This window comes from Danio rerio, chromosome 6, assembly GCF_049306965.1.
Source record: "Danio rerio strain Tuebingen ecotype United States chromosome 6, GRCz12tu, whole genome shotgun sequence".
Lineage (NCBI taxonomy): Eukaryota > Metazoa > Chordata > Actinopteri > Cypriniformes > Danionidae > Danio > Danio rerio.
In genome coordinates, this window is record NC_133181.1 from 39,139,910 (window position 1) to 39,152,749 (window position 12,840).

General features: G+C 37.3%; 1 long non-coding RNA gene across 2 annotated transcripts in view; it reads left to right on the forward strand.

Moving 5' to 3' along the window:
• LOC137490239 (uncharacterized) overlaps positions 1-12,840 on the forward strand; it is a 138,843-nt gene that overhangs the window by 109,595 nt on the left and 16,408 nt on the right. For both annotated transcript variants that reach the window (XR_012408064.1, XR_012408065.1), the window contains 3 exons: positions 5,003-5,104; positions 8,960-9,174; positions 9,248-9,325. This is a non-coding gene — a long non-coding RNA (uncharacterized lncRNA). The remainder of the gene's footprint in view (positions 1-5,002; positions 5,105-8,959; positions 9,175-9,247; positions 9,326-12,840) is intronic.

Sequence of the window (12,840 nt, forward strand, 5' to 3'; positions counted from 1 at the left end):
GCCGGGGCCTCTCCAGGGAACGCCGCGCATGCTTTCAGAGGCAAACAGGCTCCCGCTGGCACGTAGAGAGGGCCTCCCATAGCCTGGACACACACGCACATACACTGGCTCGCTGTTGTAGGGGCCCTTGAGAAGAGGGACGAGTATGTCATCTCTCATTTCCCGTCCGTTCACCCGCCGCTTTCCCCCCTTCCCAGTGTGAGTCATTTTAGTTAGCAAGTCAAGCATTTTTTATTCACTGTTTGTCTTTGAATGGTTCTTTTGACTGTTGACTGTGTTGTTCTGTTTGGTGGCACTCATGGACCCCTCAAGCGACTTCCTGTTTTGATCTATTCAAATTGGGTTCCTTTTCTTTTGACGCTTTTCATTTTGTCTTTTTTTCCGTTTTCACTGGAAGGAAAAAAAAAACACTAATGCTCATGACTGTGGTCAGACCTCTATTGCTTACCTGCTACATACTTATACTCTTCACAGAGATCATTTAATGCAATAGTTGGCAGCAATCAGCTTTTTTTAAAACCAAAAATCACTCGTTTTTATTTTTACATGAGCGTAATGATTTTTAACAATAACCTCATCAGTTTACTCTCTATTTCAGAGGTCACCACAGTAGAATGAACCGCCAACTATTCCTGAATATGTTTTTACTTTGTAAATGCCCTTCCATCTGCAACCCAGTACTGGGAAACACCCATACACTCATACACTACGGCCTATTTCATTTATTCATTCATTTTCTTTTTGGCTTACACGTTTTATCAATCTGAGGTCGCCACAGCAGAATGAACCACTAACTTATCCTGCATTTGTTTTACACAGCGGATGCCTTTCCAGCTGCAACCCAGTACTGGGAGACACCCATACACTCCCATTCACACACATACACTACAGACAATTTAGCTTACCCAATTCACCTATACCGCATGTTTTAGGACTGTGGGGGAAACAAGAGCACCCATAGGAAATGCAAACAGAGATATAACATGCAAACTCCACACAGAAATGCCAACTCACCCTGCCAGGACTCAAACCAGCGACCCTCTTGCTGTGAGGCGACAGTGCCTTAATTTCCTTAATTTATTTTATTATTTTTTTTTTTTATTTATCACAACCGAGTATCCTGCAGAAACAAACCAAGCAACCAGAGAAATATTGCATAAATTGCCATCAAGCTTTTTAAATTGTCTCTCTAGCATTGAAAAAACACTTGAAATGTTATATGATAATATACGCTCACCGGCCACTTTATTAGGTACACCTGTCCAACTGCTTGTTAACGCAAATTCCTAATTAGCCAATCACAAGACAGCAACTCAATGCATTTAGGCATGTAGACATGATCAAGATGATCCGCTGCAGTTCAAACCAAGCATCAGAATGGGGAGGAAAGGTGATTTAAGTGACTTTGAATTTGGCATGGTTGTTGGTGACAGACGAGCTGGTCTGTATTCCAGAAACTGCTGATCTACTGGGATTTTCACGCACAACCATCTCTAGGGTTTACAGAGAATGGTCTGCAAAGGAGAAAATATTATGTGGGCACAAATGCCTTGTTGATGCCAGAGGTCAGAGGAGAATGGCCAGACTGGTTCGAGCTGATAGAAAGGAAATGGTAACTCCAATATCTACTCGTTACAACCAAGGTATGCAGAAGAGCATCTCTGAACAAACAACGCGTAGAATCTTGAGGCGGATGGGCTACAGCAGCAGAAGACCACACTGGATGCCACTACTGTCAACTAAGAACAGGAAACTGATGCTACATTTTGCACAGGCTTACCAAAATTGCATAATAGAGGATTGGAAAAACATCGCCTGGTCTGATGAGTCTCGATTTCTGCTGCGGCATTCGGATGTTTGGGTCATAATTTGTCGTCGACAACATGAATGCATGGAACCATCCTGCAAGGTATCAATGCTTCAGGCTGGTGTTGGTGTAATGGTGTGGAGGATATTTTCTTGGCACACTTTGGGCCCATTAGTACCAATTGAGCATCAGGTCAACGCCACAGCCTATCTGAGTATTGCTGCTGACCATATCCATCCCTTTATGACCACAGTTTACCCATCTTCTAATGGCTACTTCCAGCAGGATCAAGCTCCATGTCATAAAGCACAAATCATCTCAGACTGGTTTCTTGAATTTGACAATGAGTTCAGTGTGCTCAAATGGCCTCTGCAGTCACCAGAGCTCAATCCAATAGAGCACCTTTGGGATGAGGTGGAACGGGAGATTTACATCATGGGTGTGCAGCTGACAAATCTGTAACAACTGCATGATGCTATCATGTCAATATGGGCACAAAATTTCTAAACAATACTTCCAGTACCTTGTTAAGCTATGCCATGAAGGATTAAGGCATTTCTGAATGCAAAAGAGGGTCCAACCTGGTACTAGTATGGTACCTAAAAAAGTGGTGACTGTATATACAAAATACCTAATGAATTTCTATACTTCTACATATTTTGCAATATGAGACCTATTGTTTACATACGTAAATTAAACTAAGTAAAGTATTTCTTTCCAATTTTTTGATTATGCCATTTGGATGCTGATTTTTATGATATCACTTTGCATCTCCTCTACTTGTCAGGTTTCCTGTCCAATCAAGGGCTCTCTAGAATCGAATCTGAAGTATTCCGCCCCCTACATTATAAATAGATGCTATAGATGTGGCTGAAATTAGTCACTTCTTCACACGATGACTATCTCCTAAAGGCTGAATATGACAGTAGGTAGGGAAAAAGAATGATTCAGACAGTGTAAATATGCTTTCCATTGGAGGAAGGATGTTTGGTTACGTGGTAGTGTCTGCTGCAGTCCTGACACACAATAGTACAGATCATTGACACACAGCACAAAACACATCCGAGCCATTTGAATTCTACACAGATTCCTATATGTTATATTTCAGTGATATAGGAAGAGAAGTTCGACTGTTGGTCAGATTGAGCATTATTATTAGACTGCTGCTACCAGAACCTGGCAAATACAGCTTTGGTTTGCTCAATTCTGGCTGAGCTGTGTTATAAACAAATGGCTACTGGCAATTTAAAAAAGGGGGGTAAAGGGGGTTACTCTCTATATACTGCCCTGTGTTTCTGTTTCAGTCTAAATTACAGCAACACACTGAAGAGGTCTGCATTTCATCCTAACATTTCAGGGAATCCTTGATAAGAATTAATGAGTGTTATGTATTTTATACAAAGTATCACAACATTCTAGTGTCCGGCTAATGTCAACCTTATACAAAGTATCACAACATTCTAGTGTCCGGCTAATGTCAACCTTATGGGTGTAGTTTTAGATTTCAATTTGTGTAGATTGTTCCAAATTGGACAGTTTTCATGTTGTAGACAGTAATAAGTACAGCAGCTGCAGTTATTTATTTATTTTGAAAATCTCTAGCGATTTTGCAAAATAGCTGCAGCAGGCACAAACATATTATGCAGCAGGACTAATATCAGGTGCTGCAAAAAAACATTGCGCTTTCTGTAGCCATAGTACGGCAGCAAAGTTCCTTAGGACAGAATGAGATTATTATTCATGGTAGGGCTGCACGATACCTTCAAAATCTGATATTGCAATATATTATTTTTCTGCGATAAATATTGCGATATGGTTATTTACATAAGATAATTTGATGGTTTTCTACGGAGTCTAATAGTATTCAGGTAAAGAAATAAAATAAAAACACTACAAAAAATGTTTTTATTTACTTTGTTTTGTCTCATTTCTGGTACAAATATTCTTTTTTTTTTTGTATTAGTTCCAAATAAATACAGTAATTAAATACAATTCTCAATTCAACTCCTGGTCAACTATAATTCAGACTCAACATTGCATATCTTGTGATGTGATTGTAGCAGATGCACACATTGCGATATCGATGATGAAATGATATATTGTGCAGCCCTAATTCGTGACAATATTGGCTTGATAAATAATGAGTTTGGAATGTATAAATGAATGAATAAGTGAGTTAGGAATCTTTGAAAAATTAGTAAACATTTTATTTATTTATTTATTTATTTAATCATTCATTTTGCACGTAAACTGTGCTTTAAAATATTTTTTGTATTAGAATTATTTAATCTTTAAACGGATTCATTTCTCTCGCTTGTTTTTATTTTTCTTACTTTTTTCATCTATCTATCTATCTATCTATCTATCTATCTATCTATCTATCTATCTATCTATCTATCTATCTATCTATCTATCTATCTATCTATCTATCTATCTATCTATCTAGTTGTCTGTCTGTCTGTCTGTCTGTCTATTACACATTGCGATATCAATGCTGAAACAATATTTTATGCAGCCCTAATTTGTGGCCATATTGGTTTGGAAAATTGCAACTTAAATTTTTTTTATTGGTCTCCGTACATGATGTAAACGGATTCCCACACTTCTTGAAGGTAATTAAAAGTACTTGAATTTCATAAACATGTATTCAAGGCCTGGAAAGTACTTAAAAACAAACAGAGGTCCTTAAAAGTGTTTAAATTAAAGTTGTTTATGGTTTGATTTCCTCAATTGTCGAAAACAGTATAACAAAACTAAGAAATTATTCAATTCAAAGTCTTAAATTGAAATCTTGTACAATAACTGACAAATAATGCACATTTTTATTAGTTTTTCTTAGTCATTTCAATGCATTTGTCACAACACTATTTACAATCACTATTTCACAATGCTTTTACTGAATCTTTAGCTTTTGTTACTAAAATCAAAATACAGAGAGCCACTTGCGTCTATCTGCTGCAAAAAAATATTAAAAATCATCCAACGCAATCTCACGGCAATTTGTATTTTTTTTGCTTTAGTGACTAATTTGCATTATTTCGTACGATCTAATTTAGTACGATTTGCTCATCAACCAATGACAGTTGGGCTTAGGGGTGGTGTTAAGTGCCATGCCTCCTTTTTTTAAATCGAGTGAACTTGTATGAATAAGCCACTAAACTGACAAAACGTAAAATACTTACGTTTCCTCATTAGATCAGGCTGGAACATCACGCGATGTCTGCAGAAGTCCTTTTTGGGGGAAGACAAGCAGACATTATCACTGTTTGCACTGGGTCAGTCCCGCTTGTCACCAAGGTAGGTGATACACAGACATACACACACTAATGAACGTTTTGAAAACTAAAGTTTGTTGTACAGTTGCTGGTTCATTTTCGTTATTTGTAATGGTTGAATTCATATCAGAAGTGAACCGCACCCGAGTTTGCACAAACCGTACCCTAGAGCCACTCCTTCAGGTGGACTCAGGTACGGTTCACAAGTGCAAACCTGGGTTAAGAAGACAACGTTCACACTAGCTAAACGTACTGTACTCTGATGTCAAATGAACCTGGGTGCGGACTAAAAGTGTTAGTGTGAAAGCACCCTCAAAAATGGCTAAACTAATCTGCTTAACTCTAGGGGATTAGTAAAATGAGTCTATTTCTCCAAATAAATAAATAAACAGTGTAGTGTTACTTTAAGGATTCACCGTTATACTATGCGTTATAGTATGATGTGTAAACTTGACAAGGGGAGAAATCAATCCATCTGCCCGACATAATCGTCCATCTCTTCTCATCCACAGTCTCACAACTCATATATTTTCACCCTTTCTATCATGTTACTGTATGTGTTGTGCTACGATGCCGCACCATCCTCCTCAAAACACGAGCAACACACTTACTGCTACATTTGACAAAGCCATTTTGTCTGCTTTATGTAATTCGCATTTATGCATTTCTTAATAAATGTTTTTAGGCATCTTTATGAAAAGCAGCCATACAAATGTGCACGTTGGTGAATGTTTCCCTGGTGTCCTCTTTTCTGAATGTCTAAATACTTCTCCAAAACCGAATTAGGAGGCAGAGGTCAAGAGAGATACACTTATCCCAGAGCTACGTGCTCTCTTTCTCCCTCTCTCTTTTGCACACAGACAAGGAGAGCTCACTCATACAAAGAGAGTTTGAGCAGCTATTCTCCCAGGTACCTTCTCCTTATGGCAAACACTGCACACCCACACACACGCCTACTTGCGAAGATACACACACAGGCCAAAATAAAAGACCAACACACAGACTGACAGGCACACATACTGGGAGTTGCGTATTATCAAACGCGAACACTTATTCGGGGCACAAACAATATGAGCATTCACACGCTTGATGCTTGCCGGCATGTCAGAATAGATTTCCTTCCCTTTAACTAAATATTTACATAGGTTTGGACAGGGGTCAGATTGGTGAAAACAAAACAGAAAGTTCTTTCCTTTGGAAGACAGCTACCCACACAGCAATATCTTTAAGGTATTTGTGTATTGGTATAGAGCAGACAATTAAAAAAGTACAATTCTGTCATGATTTATTCTCCTTCCTGCTGTTTTAAATTCATTTGGTTTTTGGTTTTCTGAGAACACGAAAGTGAATGTTCTGCAATGTTTTTGCCCCTGCATCAAAATCAGTGGGGTCCAGAATTATACAGTATTTACACTCACCACTTTATTAGGTACACCTGTCCAAATGCTTGGTAACGAAAATTTCCAATCAGCCAGTGACATGGCAGCAACTCAAGACATGGCATGCTCAAGACGATCTGCTGGAGTTGCTATCATATCAAAATGGATCAAAATCTCTAAGGAATATTACCAAAACATTGTTGAATCTATGCAATGAAGGATTAAGGCAGGTCTGAAGGCAAAAGGGGGTCCAAACCGGTACTAGCAAGGTGTACCTATTAAAGTGGCCGGTATGTGTATATTCTCTGAACGTAAGTTTCAGATGCATTTGCAACTGGAATTATTCATAGAAAATAATAAATGATAATACAATTACAATATTTGTATAACATGTCTCAAAATATTGAACTTTATATATTAATAATGTTTTTAATTGTTTTGGAGAAAAGTTTGGGTGACATTTTAATACAGTAGAGTGAAAAAACCAGCTGTAACATTCATTAAAATATCATACACTATATGAGTTTAGAACAGCACAGAGTTCAGTTCAATTCATTTTTATTTATGTAGCGTTTCTATGTAGATTGTGTCAAAGCAGCTTCACGCAGAAGTTCTAGTAAATTGAAATTGTGTCAGTCTAGTTTTCAGAGTTAAAGGTCAGTTTAGTTTAGCTCAGTGTGGTTTAAGTTTCATTGCTGAATGTACAAAAACCGAAGAGGAAATTAATTGATGCGCAGCTCCACAAATCTCAAACCAAGCAATCGAGCCAGTGGCAAGGAACAAATTTCACCAATTGACAAATGTGGAAGAAAAAAAAAACTTGAGAGAAACCAGTCTCAGTTGGGCACGACCATTTCTCCTCTGGCCAAACCTCTTGTGCAAAGCTGCAGTCAAAAGTGAGTAGATCTTCATTAATTGGTTAATTTTCTTCCCATTTCATGCTGATTTTAAGAAACAAAATTTGGGTGAGTAAATAGAATATATATATATATATAACATTTTAATACATTTTCCCATTGGAAATGGGAAATCCATTTGGATTTTTGTGCTATTTTTAGGCGTTGTGGTGCTTGATTTGCTTTACTTGTTTTGGTACCAATCTGAAATTTTTATTTATTTATTTTATTTTTATTATAAATATCATTGTGTACACTGTAAAAAAAAGTGACTATTTACTTTATAACAGGTTGACCTTATTGGAAATGAATAAAACTGTTATAACTTAGAACTGTCAAGTTGGCCTAAGTTGTATATTTAGGAATGTTATTTATTTACTTACTTTTTAAGCAATGGATTTACTCACTTTTTTAGGTAAGGTCAAATTATCGCTTTAAAAGCAATACGTTCACTCGCTTATTTTTGCTGCAATTTGATTTTTAGAGATATGTAACAGACATGTTACCTTTGTCATTCTATGCTTTCCATAGATGAAATCACTAAACGAGTTTAGAAATGGCAGTTCACTCCGCTGTGGTGAACCCCAATAAATCAGGGACTAAGCCAAAAGAAAATGAATGAATAAATGAGTTTGAAAACTTTGTAAAATCGATCGATCTATCTATCTATCTATCTATCTATCTATCTATCTATCTATCTATCTATCTATCTATCTATCTATCTATCTATCTATCTGTCTGTCTGTCTGTCTGTCTGTCTGTCTGTCTGTCCGTCCGTCCGTCCGTCCGTCCGTCCGTCCGTCCATCCATCCATCCATCCATCCATCTTTCCATCTATCTGAAGGCAAAATAATAAGCCCTAATGTGATTTTTTTCTTCTTTATCAAATATTTTCCAAATGATATTTTACAGATCAAGAAATTTTTCACAGTATTTCCTATAGTATTTTTTTATGGATAAAGTCTTATTTGTTTTATTTTGGCTGGAAACAAGGCAATTTTTATTTTTTTAACCAATATTATTAGCCTTTTAAGCAATATTCTTTATATGTTGTATATCTATTAAAATAACCTATTCTTAACCTAGTTAAGTAGAATATCTAGTGAAATATTATGCACTGTCATCATGGCAAAGATAAAAGAAATCGCTTATAATAAATTAGTTATCAAAACAGTTATGTTTAGAAATGTGTTGAAAAAAAAGTATTTCATTTAAATAGAAATGTAGGAAAAAATTACAGGGGACTAATAATTCAGACGAGTAATAATTCTGACTTCAACTGTATATGTGTATATTAGTAAACAGGCTACGCTAGCCAATGACTTCCAAAATATTAAGAGGGGGAAAAAAAACAGATAAAAACAGTTTTTCGCTTAAAAAGCACAAGTATTATATAATAATAAAACCTACCAAACAACAACAATAAATTTGCCTAAAACAGCAAAATGTCACAGCCAGCTCTGGTTTGAGAAACGTGGGGTCAGTGGAAGGTCTGCTCTAATGGGTGATCCTGTGTGGGGTAATTGGGGCCCTGCAGATCAAACGGGAACCTTCATTAGCAGAACTCAAGGGGCCACTAATCCACCATGTTCACACACATAGGCAGAACAGAACGGATGGGGTTGATGAGGGTAGAAGTGTGCTGAGGGGGTGCACCGCCTGGAGCCCGCCTCGACGGGCAAAACATCTCGCCCATAGATCAAAGACCCTCGACATCTCTGAGCCATCCTGAGAGAAAGAAGGGAAGAAAAGCGGTGGAGAGCCAGTGCTTCTAGTGACTGGCACGGTGTAATCCCCCTCGGGCGTAGACAAGCCGGGTCAGTAAATTTATACTCATTTTTCTGTAATGCTGAAGGTTTATGTCTTCACTTATGCTCTTTGATCCAAAAGGAGGCAGAAATGGAATGGAGGGGAGAGCGATGACAGGAGGTCCGGCTCCTAATTATCCCAGAAGTTACTGTGTTAGAGGTAAGAAAGGGCTGCAGCCCCTTCCTCCGTTTCCTGTCTTTGTTGCTGTTTTGGGGCACACGGAATTAGCACCAAGCTGATTTCCAGCCCTACTTTACGGTTTTCTCACAGAGCCAGGCTTGCCCGGTCATCTGGAGATGTTTTCATCTTGACCCTGACCAGGGGGGGTGGAGAAAGGTTCAGGAGCCTTGCTTAATTGCCAATTTGTGATTCAGTTGAGCCCCATTGCAGACGGGCACTCAAGTAAGAAATGATTTGGCCCCCTTTCATCATCCGCCCCACCCTGTCACCCGCCCAATTTTTTCCTCCCTTCCTGCTTGGGTGTCTCTTTCCAGTTTCTCCTTCTCCCTCTCTTGTCGTCTCCTAACCCATGTTTTGAATCAAAGCTAATGGGTGGTCTGTCGTCTGCGAAGGCAGTTTTTGGTTTCCCAAGCCCTGCTTTTCCGTGCTGAGATTCTAATTGCCAAGAGGGTGACCTCCTCGTTCCTTTAAAATCACACCATGCAGAACGTTTATTTAGGAGGCACAGGGGAGAGGAAGAGGCATGGACACGTGGCCTTGGCCGCCACTTCAAAGCCTGGTCATAGAGAGGAGGAGGGAAGAGGCGATGTTTAAAGATTGTATGGGAGAAACCGAAAAAGCACAACAGTGGCATAACAAGACCAACAGTCCTGATCCACCACACTGCTTTTTTGACCAAAGCACATCTTTGGTTTAGATGTTTTGACGATTCAGTCAAAAAAGTGAGCAAGTGTTCTTAATGATAGTGCCAGACAGCCACCTGTTTCATGCACTTTCACAGTCACAGTGGAGTGAAGAACTTCTTGATGTTCATCCCAGATGAGTCTAACAGATGGAGAGGGGGAAACGACACAGGATGTTGTACTCACTGATCAATTGTCAAAAGTGGGCGTTGCGTGACTCATTTTTGTCAGATATTTATATTTTTGTCTGGATAAGAATGTACTTGATATCTGGAAAAAAAAAAAAGTCTAAAAGCCAGTAAGTACTGTTCAAAAGTTTGGATTTGGTAAGTACACTTTTTCAGAGAAAACTTTGAAAGTATTAGTATTATTTTTCCCTGTTTAACAGAAAAGATTTTTTCAACACATTTCTAAACATAATCATTTTTAAAACTCATCTCTAATAACTGAGTTATTTTATCTTTGCCATGATGACAGTAAAAAATATTTGACTAGATATTTTTCAAGACACTTCTATACAGCCTAAGTGACATTCAAAGGCTTACCTAGGTTAATTAGGCAGGTTAGGATAATAAGGCAAGTTATTGTAAGAATAATTTATTTTGTAGACTATCAAAAAATTTAGCTTTAAAGGGGCTAATAATTTTGACCTTAAAACATTTTTAAAAAAATTTAAAACTGCTTTTATTCTAGCTGAAATAAAACAAATAAGACTTTCTCCAGAAGAAAATAATATTATCAGACATACTATGAAAATTTCCTTGATCTGTTAAACATAATTTGGGAAATATTTTAAAAAATAAAAGAAAAAAAATAAAAGGGGGGCTAATAATTCTGATAGGAAGATATGAACACTCTCAATAAACACCCTAAAACTGCTTTACACATGAACAATTCATTCTTGTTCAGTGCTTACTTTCTCCAAAGTTACAGTATAGCTTAAAGAAATGTATTTGCATGCGTATTACAGTTCATGCTCATTTAAATGGCTATCTATTGTTTATGTCATTCTCAATAGTTGTTGTTTTTTTTTTTTTTTTGTTTATTTCTGAACTGTGAAACACTGGCCAACTTCAATGTTGAATTTTGTTAAATGCATGTGAGAGCTGTACTGTACTGTAGAGTACATGCCACACTCAACTAAGTCAACAAGCCACTTGATCGATTTGCAAAATACAAATATGTCTAATCAAAACGAATGGAACAAGTTTAGTTCTGTTAAATGATTCACTTTAGTTGTTTGAAACTAAATAAAGAAACAATGAAATGAATTAGCCTACTTGGAACTTGTTGATTGAATGAGATTTCCAATAAAATCTCATACGAAGAAGTGACTGCACATGCTTAGCTCAGACGGAACTTTTGAACGGGCTCTATGCACAGCTAGAGTTTTAAAACTAACGATAAACTTCCGGTGAAAGCTTAATGTGACTTTTTTTTATTATATATGATTTTTTAATTTCACAAGGTTGTTATTACAGCATCAATGTTGTAATGTAATTACAATACATTCAGCCAAACAGACTCACAGTAGGCATTCATTTAGCTGTTCAAGCATAAAACAAGATGAAAGACAATTGTAACCTCTAGCGCCCGTCAGTAGCAACAGGCTAGTGCAGGAATTCCATTCCAAATTCTGTCTTATTTCAAAGACATGGTGAGGGGAAATGGAATGCAATGCAGTGCTTCGTGTCCGATCTGAGACCCACTTCATATCGTATATTTAACAAGCAGTGAAAATTGCTGATTTTTAAATAAATCAGATCTTAAATGTGAAAATTTTGTAAAGGAAAGCACTTACCGGAAGCCCTTGCGCTGCCCTTGCGCTGTCTGTGTGCAAATTGCCCATTTTGTTGCCCATTCTGCCCAACAAGTAACTTGTTGCCTTGGTTTAACTTAACTGCCAAAAGATACTTTGAGACATATGGTGGGGATGTGAGGCAATTTAGCTATATTGGTAATTTGGTGAAATCACAGTGAGCTGTGATTAAAAAAATATCACAAATATTTGTTTATTGTTACAAATGCATGTTCACTTATGTTACTGTTTTTTTTTTGTTTTTTTTTAGTTTGTTTAGTCAAGACAATGTTTCACAATTCAAAAGGGTAGTTATAACAGATTCATTTTTTTTTAATTAAAACCAAAATGGCAAATGTCTGATCATCCATGTTCATGTTTGTTTTTCTGGTTGTCAGGCCAATGTTTGTCTTGGTTGCTTAGTTATATAATTATTCTATATTGTTTTCCATGTCTTTTGTTTTAATTTTAATGTATTTTAAAATATAATTAATTCCTGTAATTCAATTCAATTCAATTCAGCTTTATTTGTATAGCGCTTTTACAATGTAGATTGTGTCAAAGCAGCTTCACATAAATGGTCATAGTAACTGGAACAGTGTGGTTCAGTAACTGGAACAGTGTGGTTCAGGTTTTAGTGTTTAAGTTCAGTTCAGTTCAGTTTAGCTCAGTTCAGTGTGATTTAATCATTACTGAGAGTTTAAACACTGAAGAGCCAATTCATCGATGCGTAGCTCTACCAATCCTGAACCATGCGAGGCAGTGGCAACAGCGGAGAGGGAAAAAAAAAACTTCACCTGATGGGAGTGAAGAAAAAAAACCTTGAGAGAACCAGACTCAGTTGGGCACGACCATTTTAATTTCTCCGCTGGCCAAAAGTCTTGTGCAGAACTTCATTCGTCGTGGTTTAGGCTGGTAATGGCAAACCAAAAATTTCAGCAGTCATAAATTCATTCCTGTCACATGATTCTGCAGAAATCATAATATGCTGATTGTATTGCTTATGAAACCTG